We start from the raw sequence: 16,680 nt of genomic DNA on the forward strand, positions 1-16,680 counted from the left end.
TGATCATGAATTCTGATATAACCCTTCTCTCCCTCTTAATTCATCTGATTTCTTTAAACCCAACAGCAGCACCATGAATGTCGCCCAACCTTCTTGAGCATTTTCAAAGAACCGTGCCTTCTTCATCTCACTTCTTTTGGCAGATTCCAGGATAGGGCAAGAAGGTAGTCAAGTGTCTTTTGTTAATTTTGTTATTTGATCTAATTAGCCGCATCTTTCGGATATATGCAATTGGATTACCATTTCTTGATTATATTCAATTGCCATGCTCTTACCTAATTAATCTTTTCAATCAAAAAACTCATGAAGTTAAACATTTGAGATTCATTGTATAAGTTGCTCAATTAAAAGTAATGGACAATTGATAATTAGTAGTAAATTGTGGAATGTGGATAAATTTGATGGATTTTGATAAGTAGTATGAAGTTATAAACATTGAAATGGGGAAAGTGGTGGAAAATGTTATTAACTCTATGGTTATAGATGACTTAAAACTATTGAATGAATTAAGAAATTCTCTTGGAAATCATTGATAGTGGGATGAAATATTAGTAGTTATTAATTGAATAATTTAATATTCTTGAAGGGATTATTAGGTTATTTGAGTATATTTGATGTTGGGTTTAAAGGTACATATTGGTGTTTAATTGGAAAATAAAGACAATTATGAAGATGGATAATCTTTAGAAGATGTAAATGAATTTTAGAGCTTGACTATGTCGCCTTGATGGCCTATTGTGGTTTGAGTTTGAACATGCACAATTCTTTTATGATTAGATACATTAGAATAGAAGCTTGAACTAAGATGTTGTCATAGGAGGAGATGCAATGAGTTGTATGAGCCTAGTTTGTAGTATCGTATGCTTTGTTGTGATGTTATATTTATTATGCTTCAAGAGACGACATCATCGAGGAACCCTTCTAGTGATCACGGAGAACCACACTTAGCTTCTTGAAGTGTTTTTGGTGAATAGTAGCAGTCCCTTAAAAGGTCTGATCAGACTACAATCTTGAAAATAAACCTTTTTACTAAAGCTCTTTTGAAATTGAAAGTTCTTAATACAAATGTTGTTGTTGACTGCTTATGTTGATATTATGATATGGTCAATGGATCAGGCTTGCGAGCTGCATATTGACGGAGTTGAGGAACATTGTTCCCTACTCCCTGTTTTTGAGGCGAGTTGTCATTCAGATATTGACTAGCTTTACCTGAGAGCGACATAGCCTTAGAATTATGGGGCACCTCTCAAACTAGACTCCCTATGTGCACATAGATCTAAAAAACTGATGTTGCTTTTAAACCTTTGTTTTGAATCACTGTGTTTTATTGTTTTGGATTGTTACTTCTCATTCAGTTTAATATGATTCTCTATTGTTTTCAACTTTTAGTTTGTTTACAGATCGGAACCAGTCGGGAATGATGGATTAGCGGAGTTGATTAGAGTTTACAAGGATGTTATAAAGAGCAGAGCACGTTAGAATTTTGTAGTTTTGTATTAAGCTTTGGTAATTGTATATTAGTCCAGACTGGATTGGTTTTGTTGGACTTTTATAGAGACTTTTATAATTACTTTATGATTTAGATAGATGTTTGGATTGAGAATTAGCTGATTCAGCTATGTTTTAGAACTAAAGACTCGTTTGCACAAGTTTTGGAATTGAGATTTGAGTTTTCTTGGGAAGTAATCCCCGTGATGACCCTGTTTACTCTGTCAACGGTAAATCGCGTTGTTACAAATAAAGACAAAATTATTTGTGTAAATGAAATAAAAAGAGAGTTAAATGTATAGTCTGTCTTGTATGAGACCGTCTCACGGTGTGACGACCTCAAAATAAGAAGACTATAAGGTAAAAGTTTCTATTATTGGACAATTTAACCTAAGTATGAAGCATATCTCACCGTGAAACCATGTCATACAAAAATTTGTGTAAAATGTAGGGATCAGATTAAAAGAAATTGTTGGGTCATTGTCCAAAAATATAGAAATAATGCAAATTAAGTGGGACGGAGCAAAATGAAAAATACTGCAAATTCAATGAGACGGGAGGAGTAGATTTTTCACTTCTTCCAATTTTGCCCGATGGCAAATTAAAAGAAAAAAAAAAGAACAAAGTGATATTTTATGTAAAAATAAGATAAATGTGTGCTTGAGATAAAAAATATGCTAAATGTCTAAACGATAATTAGAGAAGCATTGTGGATCGACATCAAAAATAAAAAAATGGGTAAATTTGATGGACGAACTAAAAATGTGGGGTAAATTTCATGGGACGAGCGAAAATAAATTAAATTTTCGATCCTCAACTTTAGTTTTACTAAAACAATCGCTCTCCTGAGGGACGCCTCTCTGGAGGTCCAACGCAATGTATTTTATTATGGAAAAAAGAAATAACACTAATTTCGCTGAATCACACACATAAATGTAAATTTATCACACGGTTCTAGAAAACGGTTTTCTTCCTCACTCTTGTGTTAAACTCGAAATAGAAAAACAACATTTCTTCACTCACTCGCGCATACGTTTCTTCTCCGAATCATCTTGTATAAGAGTGTTTCACTATAAGTCGGACTCATATAATTAGCTTATTTTCTAATTAATTATTTTAAAACTGTAATTGATCACTGTAACTCACTAAATATACATGGACTACCCAGAGATGATTTCACCATGAGACCCATTGAAGAATTTCGATATTATTTTTGTTGCTAATTTTAAATATGTATATGTTTTCGTAGCATTGCCTGCTAGATCATTGCTATAATTAAAAACTCAACTTTCAAAACACTTCCTTCGATTCAAAGGAAATATCTCATTTACTTTTTGGGTAAATTTACTTCAAATGTCCTAATATTATGATATTCATTTTTTTTACTAATTTACCCTTAAAATTCCACTTTAATTAAAAAATATCCATTTTTTTACCAATATACCCTTAAAATCACAAGTAATTAACTATTTAGAGTAATTTATACCCTTTCTTAATATTTGTGTCAAACCAATCTGGGACATTAGGTGTAAATTGGGAGAGTAATTAACATCCCTCATGTACAAGAAAATGTATTAATATTACATGGAATTGGCTTTTAAATACTAAAAATTTAAACGTGCAGAGTAGGAGAAGAAAATTGATGGGCGACCTCCATGAAAAGTCTAAATTCTTTCTATTGAGTTCATGGCTATAATTTGAAAATTTGACGACTTATGTGCACCGTTAATGATTAGGAAATCACAATGAAAATTCGCTAGCGATGAGAATGAGGCTAACCAAATTCTCGTCTTCAAAATTCAAAGCCCATATTAAAAAATATAAGGTTTCTGTACAAAATTTTAATTTTGCATCTTCGTTGTAGTAAATATATTTATTTTATTAATCAACTTAATATATTTTTTTTATGTACTTTTCGTATGCGAGGGAAAAAGAGGACCCTGTGCGGTCGATTACCTCGCACACTCTCAAACCCCCCCCCCCCCCCCCCCCCCACTTTAAATCATTGTTATTCTCTTATAGAGACGACTAAGTAGGAAAATGGTTTCAATTTAAATTTTTTTAATGCATACCGTGAATTTTATAAGTATTTCACTCAATATTGCAGCAAATCAAAAAATTATAGTTGGTGACAAAAGGAATGCAAGTGTGTTTTTCAAAATCAATAAAACAAGATTTAAAACATCAATGACAAATCTCTATCCTCATGAAAAACAAAAGTGAATACAAACGAAAACCTAAAAACTCTCTAATAATCAAATGAACAAGAAATATAGCTACTCTTGTGAGATGACCTCAAAACAAGAAGCTCATATGCTTATAATATTATTAATTTGACTATTTAACCCATATATGAGGAAATTTTCCGATGAGACCTAAGACAAGAATTTGTGAACAAGAAATAATAAGTGTACAATTGATCATTCTAATAATTAACACAAATGAATAGAAAGCAAGCCCAAGAAGATGCATAACATGGGAAACCTAACCATGTTGTAGATAAGATGCACCCACAAAACTTAGTTGGAAGAGGAGGAGAGAGAGAAGGGATGGATGGACAGGAGTTAGGAAGGGGGAAAGAGGGAATGTTTAGCAATTGAGGAAGAGATGACATTAGGAATAGATGACATATTAGTTGAAAAGTTGGGGAGCAGCGACAAAGTCGGTGGCTAAGGCAAGGAAGATCGATGTTGGGGAGTTATAGTAAGTTGGGCATACTAAGTTGTGGCATTTTTGGAAAAGGAGGCAAAACTGCTGGAATGTTTGGCAATGAGGAGAGTGGTGGAAGTGTTGTTTGGAGAAGGTGTCAAGCTCCTTGGCTTATGTAGATGCTAACCATCGACAAAACAATCGATCATGAAGAGAGCTGCGAAGAAGTTGTTTTGTTAAGACTTAAAGAGTTGTTACTTTGGTGGGGAATAAGGATTACTTGGATGGAATTTCAATTTTAAGGGTACGTAAGTTAGTAAACAAAATTAGTATAATGCACCCACCCTACAAGCCAAAACAATTAGCATTAAATAGTAACAAAGAATACGATAAAGTTTTAATAGTAGAGGACCTAGCTCATTACATCATAGTAGCACCAACTAATATTTGAGCATGAAGAAAACACTCTCAATTTGATTAGAAGATGTAGATATTTTTAAATGTAGTATCTTGATGAGAATGTCATATTTTTGACAAGATTACATATGTGAAATCTTCAAGGTGTTGATCATCTAACAAATGTCATCAAATTTTATTATAGAAACATCATTGCTTCGATTGCATGATTGTGGTGATTGACTTTAACTATAAATTTGTTTGCAAATTGTGTTAGTTTGAGCTATTAGCTGGTGAAAGCTGAAGTCAATTATTATGAATATTTTTCATAAAAATTATTTTTTGGTTGCTGATTATTTATTAAAAAAATAAGTGGGCCAAAAAGGAAAAAAAAGGCTAATGAAATAACTACTTCATGGTCACATGGTTACAGCATGTCAATGTGCACATATATTTAATGGCGGCTACTTCATGCTAAGTTAAGGTTCTTACTGTGTTGATATTATAAATGTCTCTATATAGTCAGCAACATAGGTCTAGTCGACTTATCTGCATTTTTTTCTTTCTACACTGCCATCTTGTTACATATTACATCATAATTCTAGAAGAAAAACACATATATGCTCAAAATGAAATTTAAATGAACCAGCATTCAACATCTTTAAACAAATAAAATTCGAACTAGCAATATAATCCATCGCAACTTTTATCTACAACTCTAGGAGTGAAGAATATCGAGTATTTTGAAACACCCAACACTAAGCAGGCATGGGTCCTGCCGGATGCAATGTGGTGGCCAAAAAAATCACAAATGTATAACGTTTAGGCTTCTCTTGCAGATTTGGAGAGGCAAAAAGAGTTTACTCATTTATCAGGGATGCAAAGTCTCTTGTGTAAGTGCAATCGATGCACCTTTGTCGATGCTCTTATGTGGATACCTGGATTTAAGGAGAAATCTTGTTTAATTTACACAGTTCACCTGAGTGTGAAGATTGCACAACTCCCACAGCACAGGCCTCACAATGTGATCATAATCAAACATGCACCTATATTAACCAAGAGCTCGTTATCAAACTTAGACAATATGACCATAATAAGAGAACAATGAAAATGTAAGTTAAAGTGATATGCTAGACTCTACCAAATCCAACTAAGATAAAGTATAATAGAACAACACCCTTTTTACCAATAAAGTACTTATAGAGTGCTCCGTAGCTTAGCGATTCCTAAGTTTTTAGTTTAAGCTAACAAAATTCACAAAGTCGCTTACTATTTTGAATAGTACCTAAAGTTTGATAAGTAATATGCTAGTTATCACTGGTTAAAATTCTAAAGATTGTCATATGAAACACGTCTTGGTTAGTACACTAGTTATATATCAAGCAAATACAGTGAGCGTTTAGACTGCTCGTATAAAATCGCCATCAATAGAACTTACCTATTAACAGGATTTATCTCTAAAAGTTAAAATTAAAAATCATAACTTACATAATCACAATAACTTTGTATCTATGTCAGTGGTTGTGTGTTAGATAGAATTAGATCTGTGTAGCGAATTAACAGCTTGAAAGGAGAATCCTTTAGCAGTCAAAGAACTAGGATTATATATATCTTGTACCCGTCAATCAATATTCTTGCCACCATCAACTATACTACTAGATGATCTATCTTGTACACTATGAGATCAGCATCTACTTGTTGAACTCCCTTCTGCAGTAGTGTTTTTCTCTTTTAGCAATTTCTTACAGTTCGTTTCCCCTGCTGATGTATTCTGTAACATAAACAAAGAAATCATCAACAAAATAGTCAATATCTTGTGTCACAATTACTATTTCGACGTAGGAAAGTCGATATATCACCCCTTAAGTTCCGATATTCAATCGTAAGGGAGAAGGTAAAGAGAAACCGGTGAATATGATTAGTTCGCAATATGGCATACAGCTCATTTATGTAAAATACTCATATTAAAGCTATATGAAATGCTTCTTAAATTTGTGAATCAAAAATTAGAATGAGGAACTTTGTAAAAGTGATAACAGAGACCTCATCAGTAATGGATACAGGTGTTTTAAGCTCCAGGTTTGTTAGGACATCATTAGAATCTTCATTTTTGTTGCTTCATCTCTCTTGTGCATCTGATGATGTTCCAACTCCTTGCTTGGCTGAAACTTGGGTTCTACTACCCGGCTGCAAGGATGTAGAAGCTTCTTGGGTTGATGGCTGCTCAGTTAGGGGATTCGATGTCATGTAAAGAATAAAGGCTGGACATGGGTTGACAAACTTTCCAGGGCTCGAACTGCTAAAAAGGGGTACGGCTGCATAGGAAAATGCATAGACATTGGGGGATAAGACGATGTAGAAGCAATAGGAATAGGCATGGGGTTGACCCAATTCTCTGTTGACATTGTGAATTAAGCCTTTCGATATTGGACTTTAAAGTTGCCTTCTCTTCCCTTGATCATTCTTCTCTTGAGTCAACTATAGAAGAACAAGAGATCAAGAATTTTTCATGAAATATGCATTGTGTTATCGAAATAATACAATTAGCCAAGAAGAAAAAAAAACCACCTCATGAGATTCTTCGCTTAAGGCGGCAAGTTCAGCTTGAAGTTTATTACTTCAGCAGTCAAATCTTTGAGCAATTTAATTGTGTTAGTAAGTATGGTAGCATTGTCATTCTTTGGCCTATTAGCATCTACATTTAACCCAACAAGTTAAATTCAACATTATTAAAGTTTGAGATTTTTATTTTCAATCTATATACCATGGAAGTGATAAAGAAGTGGAAATGATGAGCAATCTACCAAGAGCCAGCACGATGTCACATGATTTACTAATCTACTCGCAAATCACGGACTGTAAACAACAAACAATGGTCAGTTTTGGGCTATTTTGGGGTATTTTGAGAAAAGTACAAATTCATAAAGCAAATTAGCTGGCAAATTATGTTACACCGAGCCAGCAACAATGACTTTTAAACAGGGCCCCTAGCCCCTAATTCTCTACCTTTGTACGCTAATGTCATTTCCAGACACCTTGGGCATTGTTCTAGTTTCACTCCTTAAATAAACCAAAACTAGACAACTTCTCTCTATAACAATCTACTACTTCCAAACAGAAAGCGGTCAGAACTCAGATGTTACTACGAATATACAATCTGTCGATGCAAAGCATTCTGCTGGAGACTATGAAACAGAAAATAACAATGGGATCCTAACTAGATTCAGAACACGCACCAAGCATTGCTCTAGTTTGTTTCCTAATAGTGGGATCCTAACTAGATTCAGAACAAGCACCAGGCATTATTCAGAAGACTACGAATATACAAGTTCTCGTAAATAGATTTAGAATCAAATAAATCATTAAAATAGAGTGAATTTTACCTAACGTGTTTCCTAAAGCAATGAATTGTTCATTTAATCAACACCTACATTGCTTTTCACGGCCAGGCTTCTGAAGTTTTGTTGTAGTGGTGGGATCTTCGGGTTCCATTTCACAGATTAGCTGATTTAACTTCTGCATTTAACAAGAGACAACACCAGAACATTAGATAAGCCACATAGCAGAAGTTGCAGGTAACAATATATACATAGGATAAACAACATAAAATGGTAATCGGGAGGAATAAGCTCCAGACATAAATGTGTGCTAACAGTATCATACAGATATTTTGCAACATACAAAAGACTAATGTACAAAAGCCTCAAGACAATCAAGATCTGCTCATGTCTCACTTTGTTTTAAGCTAAGCATGTAAAAGACTAAAATCATTTCAACTCAAGCACAACTCAACATATTAACCCCCGACTTCAAAGCATTATCAGGTTCATAATTTATAGGACACCCACCCAAAGGGTTTGCCTTAACCCATTTTAGCGCAATACCAAAATGATTATTAATATTGTGAATACTAACGGCCCGTTTGGTAGGTGATATTAAACAGTGGTAATGGAAATGAAAACTAATGTAATTTCGGTTGAAAAATCTCTTAGCTACCTTGATGCTCATACTTGTCCAACTTTATCTCATTTTCTTCATAAAATTCTTCATAAAAACTTTTTATAATCAAAGTTTCATCACCATGGAAGTGACAGTGGAAGTAAGGTCGATGAACAATAATAGAACAATAAGTAAGGTCGATGAACAATAATAGAACAATAAGAAAATTCTTGTTTATATGATCTCATAATATGTAGTTTTACGAGATACGCGATTTAACCTATATATAAGGTGTGTGTTGTGCGACAGTGGAAGTAAGGTCGATGAACAATAATAGAACAATAAGAAAATTAATGCAAACAATAAGAAAATGACACAAGAGATTTAACGTGGTTCACTATCAATGTGATAGCTACGTCCACTGGCACCGAGATCAAATAATTTCACTATGATCGCACAGAATTTACAAAATGAATTACAATCACACTCACAAATTATAATGGCTCTCTTGTGATCTCTCAATTTGTGAATCATAATGTATTAACCCTAAAATGGGAGTTTATATACTAATGCCCAATAAAGGAAGTTATTACATAATAAACACAAAGTAACCGGCCCGTAAGATACCTCCCGTGAAAAGAAACCGCCATTTCGCGAGCCGTGTACAACTACGCGAGCCGTGAAATGAAGACAGAACACACTCCGCGCTCCGCGGACCTGGACAGCAGCCCCTCTGCGCCCCAAAGACTCACACTATAGTTCTTCCATGACTCTTCTCTTGATTCATCTTCTTCAACACTTAATGGTGCTACTAGTTGGAGTCACTATACTCAACAATCTCCACGTTGACGAGAACTCGTAGTCAGCAAACGATCTCACCAACACGTAGTGAACATATCTCAAGCCAAAACCCGATGCAAAGCTCATGCATAAGCCGTACATCCCGGTAAGTCTTCAACCAAGACTCATCCCGACAAGTCTCCAACCAAGACCCATCACATACTCATCACCATGTATAACAACTCATAATGCTCTACCTGCATCACAAGCCCTTGGCAAGCTCCACCTTAAGGCCAACATGCCTACAATAGGAGCTTCTTAACACCGCCCCTAAAGGCCTACTACATCACATAGTAATCAATATCTAGTAAGTCTAAGCAATGTTTAAACTTATTAAATGGAACAGACTTAAAAAAGAAATCAGTTGGGTTGTCAGCGGTCCTTATCTTCTTTACGTTTACCCTCTTGTTAGTATGCAAGAAATGATACCTGACATCAATGTGCTTAGTCTAATCATGGTGTACTTGGTCTTTACCTAAGCAAATGGCACTTGGTCCTGATCTTCGGGCGAATGGTCATGTGATGCTTGAGTTTGATGCTTAAACACACTGGAAAGCTCGAATCTACATCCATTCAGTTGAATAAGGTACCATTCGGGCGAACCATAGTTCTGTTCGGCCAAATGAAGGCCTCAAACTGCGCAAATTCATTTCTTCGCATGTTTATTCCCGAGGGCTTTTAGGGGGTTTTACCCCTTTTGTTTTCTAACTTATAAATACCCCCCTTTTGATGATTCTACCGATTCAGGTTTATTAGCAGGTAAGTTTTATTTTTTGTTTAAAAATCTTGTTGATTGGGTTATAGACAGTGGAGCCACTGATCACATATGTCATGACATAAAGCAATTTTCAAGAATTACCTCTTTACACGCTAACATACATCACATTACAATACCTAATGGAAGAAGGATTGCAGTTCATAGTGTAGGAGAAGTACAATTAACAAAAGATATTTTACTTAAGAATGTGTTATATATTCCTTCCTTTCTTTTCAATCTAATTTCTATACCTCAGCTTGTTAAAGATTTACAGTGCTCTGTTTTTTTTAATGCTTCTGGATGTTTTTTCCAGTGCCCTTCAATGAGAAGGCCATGGGATGTTGGTGAACTAACAAAAGGGCTCTATCACTCTACAAGACAAAGTGGCACTAACAGAACATATTTGTTGTCTTCAAGTAGCTCTTCCTTGCAAGCTAGCAGTTTTACTTTAGACTCACCTAATCTAGATGCCATTAAACTTTGGCACCTAAGATTAGTGCATATACCTGTTAACATTCTTAAATATGTTGATACATCTTTTGTGTTCAAAGTCCTTTAATAATGCTTGCGTTTGTAGTTGATGTGCTCGTTTTTAGAGCACATTTATCTCCTCATTATAGTGTCGAGTCTCACGACTTAGAATGGTTTAACACACTTTACGCATGATTTTACCTTGTTCTTGTCTCCATGGTGTTTTGAGGTAGGATTATGTATTTTTAAAGATTTCAAGGTATTTTTCTTTGCGTACAAGACTTAGACGCTTTAATCGAAGATTAGACACGCGTATGAACCTTGTCCTAGCTTCCCAAGTCACCACCGAGAGCCTCGCAAAGTTCAAAGACCTTCCGACGTTTCAAAGATACATTTAGAGAAGAAAATAAAGGCATTTAAACCATTGGAACTCACGAAACATGATGGATGTCACTGTTTTGGGCGAATGGTGTTGATTCGGGTGAATGCCCATGAGATTCGGGCGAATGTTCATGTGATGCTTGAGTTTGATGCTTAAACGCACTGGAAAGCTCGAATCTACCTCCATTCAGTTGAATAAGGTACCATTCGGGCGAACCATAGTCCTATTCAGCCAAATGGAGGCCCCAGACTGCGCAAATTCTTTTCTTCGCAAGTTTATTCCCGAGGGTTTTTTGGGGTTTTTACCCCTTTTGTTCTTTAACTTATAAATATCCCCCTCCCCCCTCCCCCATTTCTGTAAAACCCGGATGCCTAGTGTGGGTGCCTTTATGCCTCAATTAGAACATCACTCTTATTGCATTTCTCTTGTTTCTGCTCTAGTGTCGATTGAATATTCTTCCTTTATATTTTCTCCTACTTTCATATGCTTTCATTTATGTAAGTTTACATTCATTTATTGCTTTCATGTCTTCATTACTTTCATTTATGCTCTCTTTTAATGCTCTCTTAGTGTAGATTTAATGCTTTCATGTTCTTCAATTCCTTTATGCTTTCTAAAGTACGTTTAACGCTTTCCTTGCTTATTGTTTTTGTCCTCAATATGCTAGAGTAGTTTCTTTAGGGGTTTTAGGTTAGAGAAACTCTAGGTTTGGTCTTGTCTTCAATGTTTAGGATTAGGGTTAAGGTTGGTGATGGTTGTTGATAGGTATTCGATTCGAATCTTGTCCTGCTACTCCTAGAGAGACATAGGGCGATTATGGGTCGTTCGTGTGGCTTATAGGGTCACCGACTTCCTCTCAATATCTAGAGTGTCTTAATTGATTATCGTTCGAACTCCCGTGACCTAGCTTATCTCTATTTCCAATAGACCATCCTAGGATGGACGTAGTCTAGTCCCCGATTGTCTTTCATTGTTGAGTTTCCCTTTTTATTCTTGTTATTAGTTAAGTTCACCCAACAACCAACCTTCCATATAACCTTCCAACATCAAGTCTTTGGTCTAGCTTCCCTTGTCCTTGTGGTTCGACCCCCGATTTACCATTACACTCATTGTAGTAGTATTAGGGCGATTATAAATTTTGTTTGCATAACTAGGCTTTAATATTAACGACGTGCTAGAAGCCGGTTATCAGTAGTATTTGTCCCCTAGCCAAACAATGTAGATCTCCTTTTGGACATAGTGAAATAAAAACAACTAGAATTTTAGAACTTGTGCATGTTGATGTTTGGGGACCTTACCATACCCCAACTACAGGTAGCTGTAGTGGCTTTCTCACTATAGTAGATGATTATAGTAGAACTACATGGGTGTATTTGCTGAGAAAAAAGAATGAATAAGTTAATTTTTTATAGCATTTCATTACATTTGTATCGAAACAACTTAGAACTTTTATAAAAATTGTTAGATTAGAAAATGCTAAAGAGCTTTGTGAAGGAGACACACTAAAACTATATCAAACCAAAGGAATAATTCACCAAAAGTCCACTACAGCCACACCACAACAGAATGGAGTGGTGGAAAGAAAACATAGGCATCTTTTTGAAGTGGCTAGGGCACTTCTTTCAATCCAATCTACCTATTAAATTTTGGGGAGATTGCATTCAAACTGCTGGGTACATCATAAATAGATCTTTTCTATCTAGTATTGGATATGCTTCACCTTATGAAAGACTTTTTGGAGAGAAACCATCCTATGATCACATGAGAGCATTTAGGTGTTTATGTTTTGTTAACTAATACCTTGAAGCAAGGGAGGACCAAATTTGAGGCAAGAGCACATCCTTGTGTGTTCCTTGTCTACCCCTTTGGGCAAAAAGCATATAAAGTTTATGATTTAACCACTAAAAGAGTCATAATCACTAGGGATATTAAGTTCTATGAAAAGCATTTCCATTTTATTTTTCCTTAACTGTCTTAAGCCAGACTTCTGCACATTTCTTTCTTCCCATCAGCACATCTATCTCTTCACCCTCATCCACCTTCTTTGATGAGTTCCCCTCTACCTATGACACTAGTCAACTAGTTGACCTTTCTACTAATGAAGGTGAGCACTCCTCTGAACCTGACATAGCTGAGGATAACAACACTTCCAGTTAGGTTGTTAGACGTTCTAGTAGACCTCATAATCCTCCCTCACATCTAAAAGAGTACATTAGTATAGACTCCATCAATGCACACTGGTGTAACCTTGTTAATACTGAATCTTTCTCTGACTTGCACAACAACTTTGACACCCAGGACCATACCTTAGTTGAACCTACAAGTTACAAATAGGCTGTTAAGGATCCACTTTGGGTTCAAGCAATGAACTATGAGCTTCAAGCTTTGCAACAAAACAAAACTTGGAAGCTTGTCTCATTACCCTATGGATAGAAACCTATAGGATGCAAATGGGTGTATAAACTTAAGTATAAGGCAAATGGATCATTAGAGAGGCACAAGGCTCGACATGTTGCTAAGGGATATACACAGGTGTATAGGGTGGACTATGAGGAAACTTTTTCCCCTGTCATAAAAATGAATTTTGTTAGATCCCTTATTGCTCTTGCTACAAGTAAGCATTGGGATTTGTTTCAATTAGACGTAAATAACGCTTTTTTACATGGCACTTTGCATGAGGAGGTTTATATGACTGTCCCAGAGGGACTTCCTAATCCTAATTCTTTAGTTTGTAAGCTTCAAAAGTCTTTATATGGTTTAAAGCAAGCATCCAGATAGTGGTATGCTAAGCTAGTTATGGAGTTGAACACTCAAGGTTTTACACAAAGCCATAGTGATGCCTCTTTGTTCATCAAAAGGAATGGTAAACTCATAATTGTGGCAGCTGTTTATGTTGATGACATCATACTAACAAGTGATGATGTTACAAGCATTCAAGATTTAAAGTCCCATCTTCACAGAATTTTTAGTATAAAGGATCTTGGATATCTTCATTATTTTTTAGGAATTGAGGTAAATTACACTCCCATAGGTATTATCCTAACTCAAAGGAAATTCATAAAGGATCTACTGATTTTTAGTGGTATTAGTGAACAAAAACGTGTGGTCACTCCTTTGCCCCTTAATATAAAACTGCTTGCTGATAAGGGTCCTTTGTATATTGATCCTACATATTACAGGAGCTTAGTTGGAAAGCTGAATTTCTTGACTCATACAAGGCCGGATCTTGCTTACACAGTACATCATCTCAGTTAATTCATGAAGTCTCCAAGAATGCCACATTATGAAGCTCTCCAACACACTCTTAAGTATGTAGCTTCCATAGTAAGCCAGGGTACATTAGTCCATGCCACAGATCAGCTCATATAGCAAGCCTTCTCTGACTTAGACTGGGCTTCTTGTCCAGACAGCAGAAGATCCATCAGAGGATACATTTTCCTACTTGGAAAGTCTCTTATTTTCTGGAAATCCAAGAAACAACCAACAGTTTCCAAATCTTCCTCAGAGGCAGAATATAGAGCCATGGCCTCAGCTTCCTCTAAGATCACATGGACTGTCATGCTTTTGGAGGAACTTGGTGTCACTGATCTCAAGCCCATCACCCTTCATTGTGACAATCAATCTGCACTGCATATTGCTCGCAACCCGGTCTTCCATGAGAGAACTAAGCACATAGAGGTTGACTGTCACTTCACTAGGGATAAAGTGTTGGAAGGCTTGATTCAACTCTCGTATCTGCCTACTCAGTATCAACTTGCTGGTGTTCTAACCAAAATTCTTCCCTTCAATCAACTCAACCTTCTCTTATCCAAGCATGGCATGGTTTCCCACCCCAAGCTTAAGGGGGGATGTTAAAATAGCAGGCATAGATTATGTTAGATGAGCTGGCATGGAGTTTGTTAAAAGGTTGTTATAACAAACTCATTCTTCTATTCTTCATGTATATATATATATATGCCTTGTTTTCTGGTTTAAGTGAGACTAAGTTTTTTTAGTCTTTATATCTTCCTCTAAATGTATGTATTCATAGTTAGTTTTTCTATAAGAAAGATTTTCGAATTATCCTTGTAATAATTCAGTTTCCTTTACTATCTACATATAATCGAGATCTCCTCTACAGAAGATCAAAGTTTTATTCTACTCTTTGATCGTCATACAACCTGTTCTATTGTTCTTGATCATTGGAATACATTCTTCTCTTCTACAAATTTAACAGAATTGAAGCTGATTTACAAATTATGATGATTTTAATTTAGCTCAACTTTATGCTTTCTAGGGCTGTTACATTTCTACTTTTGTACTATAAGTTTTCAGGTTCCTTACTCTTTAATTTCATATTATTCTTTAATTTATTTTAGATTCATATTGCATTTGTTATTCGATGCATCTTTTCATTCAAATCTTATTGGAAATTTTTTGTCATATAGTATTCTCTACATCAATTTGAACATTAATCTATGTATTAGCTACATCAATTTAATTAATCAATGCCATTTACATAAATTTTAGATATCTTATATGTTCATAATGCCTCTTCGATTATTCTTCTAATTGAAATTACTCTGTTCTGTGTGGAATTGCTCTAATTGGAATTACTTCAATCTAATAATGGTTTATTCTTCTAATTGGAATTATTTCATATATGCCTCTTTGTTTTGAGCTACTGTTTGTGTCTCACTACTATCTCACGAAAATTTTATTTGTTAATAACTAATAATACATTCTGTTAATAATGTAGATAAGAAGAATTTTGCTATTATTGTAACATATTATTTACTTATGCTAGGATTTGTCTAGCTAAGACGCGACTTCAATGATCGCATAAGGAATTTATATTCTTTTGGCTTGCTATGAAGCGAAGAAAAATAAGAAGACTAATTGCCTTGATTTTGATAAAAATAATTCTCATTGCAAGAAGAAGACAAAAGCTTAAGATGTTTAGGGAACCTAGTTTACATAATCCTATTCATAGACTATCACATTTAGATGGCATGATAGTGTAGAGTGATATGGCTTGCATTGAACAACTTAGGATGGATCGTCGGACTTTTAATGTTCCCATTTCATTGTTTTGTGAAGTAGAAGGGTTAATAGCTACTAAGAATATGGTAGTGGAGGAAATGGTTGCTATGTTTTTTCATATACTAGCATTTGAGGAGAAACTATTAGTTTACATTTTAATCATGTACTAAGAGCTGTGCTAAAGCTATCGAGTTTATTACTTAAGAAACCTCAGTCAATTTGCTGAGAATCGCACATATGAACGATGGAAATTGTTCAAGGTAATAGTTAATTTGCTTCTTTGTATGGGAAGCATATGATTTATATAAAGTTTTCTAGATTATACTCCTTTTCTTATAGAATTGTGTAGGCGCTATTGATGGGACTTTGATTAACATTAATGTGCCCGTAGTAGATAAGGCACGTTATAAGTCAAGAAAAAAAAAATACCATCTCAACCAATGTTTAGGGGCTTGTGCACCTGATCTACAATTTATATATGTCTTGGTTGGTTGGGAAGGTTCAGTCGCTGATGGAATAGTTCTTCAAAGTGATTTTGATATGAATAATGGATTAAAAGTTGCTAGAGGTTAGAATTCAATTGCTTATGTGTATACAAATGTTGGAAGAGTACTCTAGTTTAGTTTTACTCACTAGTTGTTTTTTGTTTGGCCTTGGAAACTATTATCTTGGGGATGCAGGGTATAAACATTGTGATGGATTTCTTGTACCTTATAGAAGAACACCTTATCATGAG

The 16,680-nt window shown here is 35.2% G+C and overlaps 1 pseudogene; it reads right to left on the reverse strand.

The window, feature by feature from the left end:
- Positions 1 to 5,494: 5,494 nt before the first annotated feature.
- Positions 5,495 to 8,025, reverse strand: LOC130805694 (transcription factor bHLH121-like; annotated as a pseudogene).
- Positions 8,026 to 16,680: the final 8,655 nt, after the last annotated feature.

Source organism: Amaranthus tricolor, chromosome 2 (genome assembly GCF_026212465.1).
Source record: "Amaranthus tricolor cultivar Red isolate AtriRed21 chromosome 2, ASM2621246v1, whole genome shotgun sequence".
Classification (NCBI taxonomy): domain Eukaryota; kingdom Viridiplantae; phylum Streptophyta; class Magnoliopsida; order Caryophyllales; family Amaranthaceae; genus Amaranthus; species Amaranthus tricolor.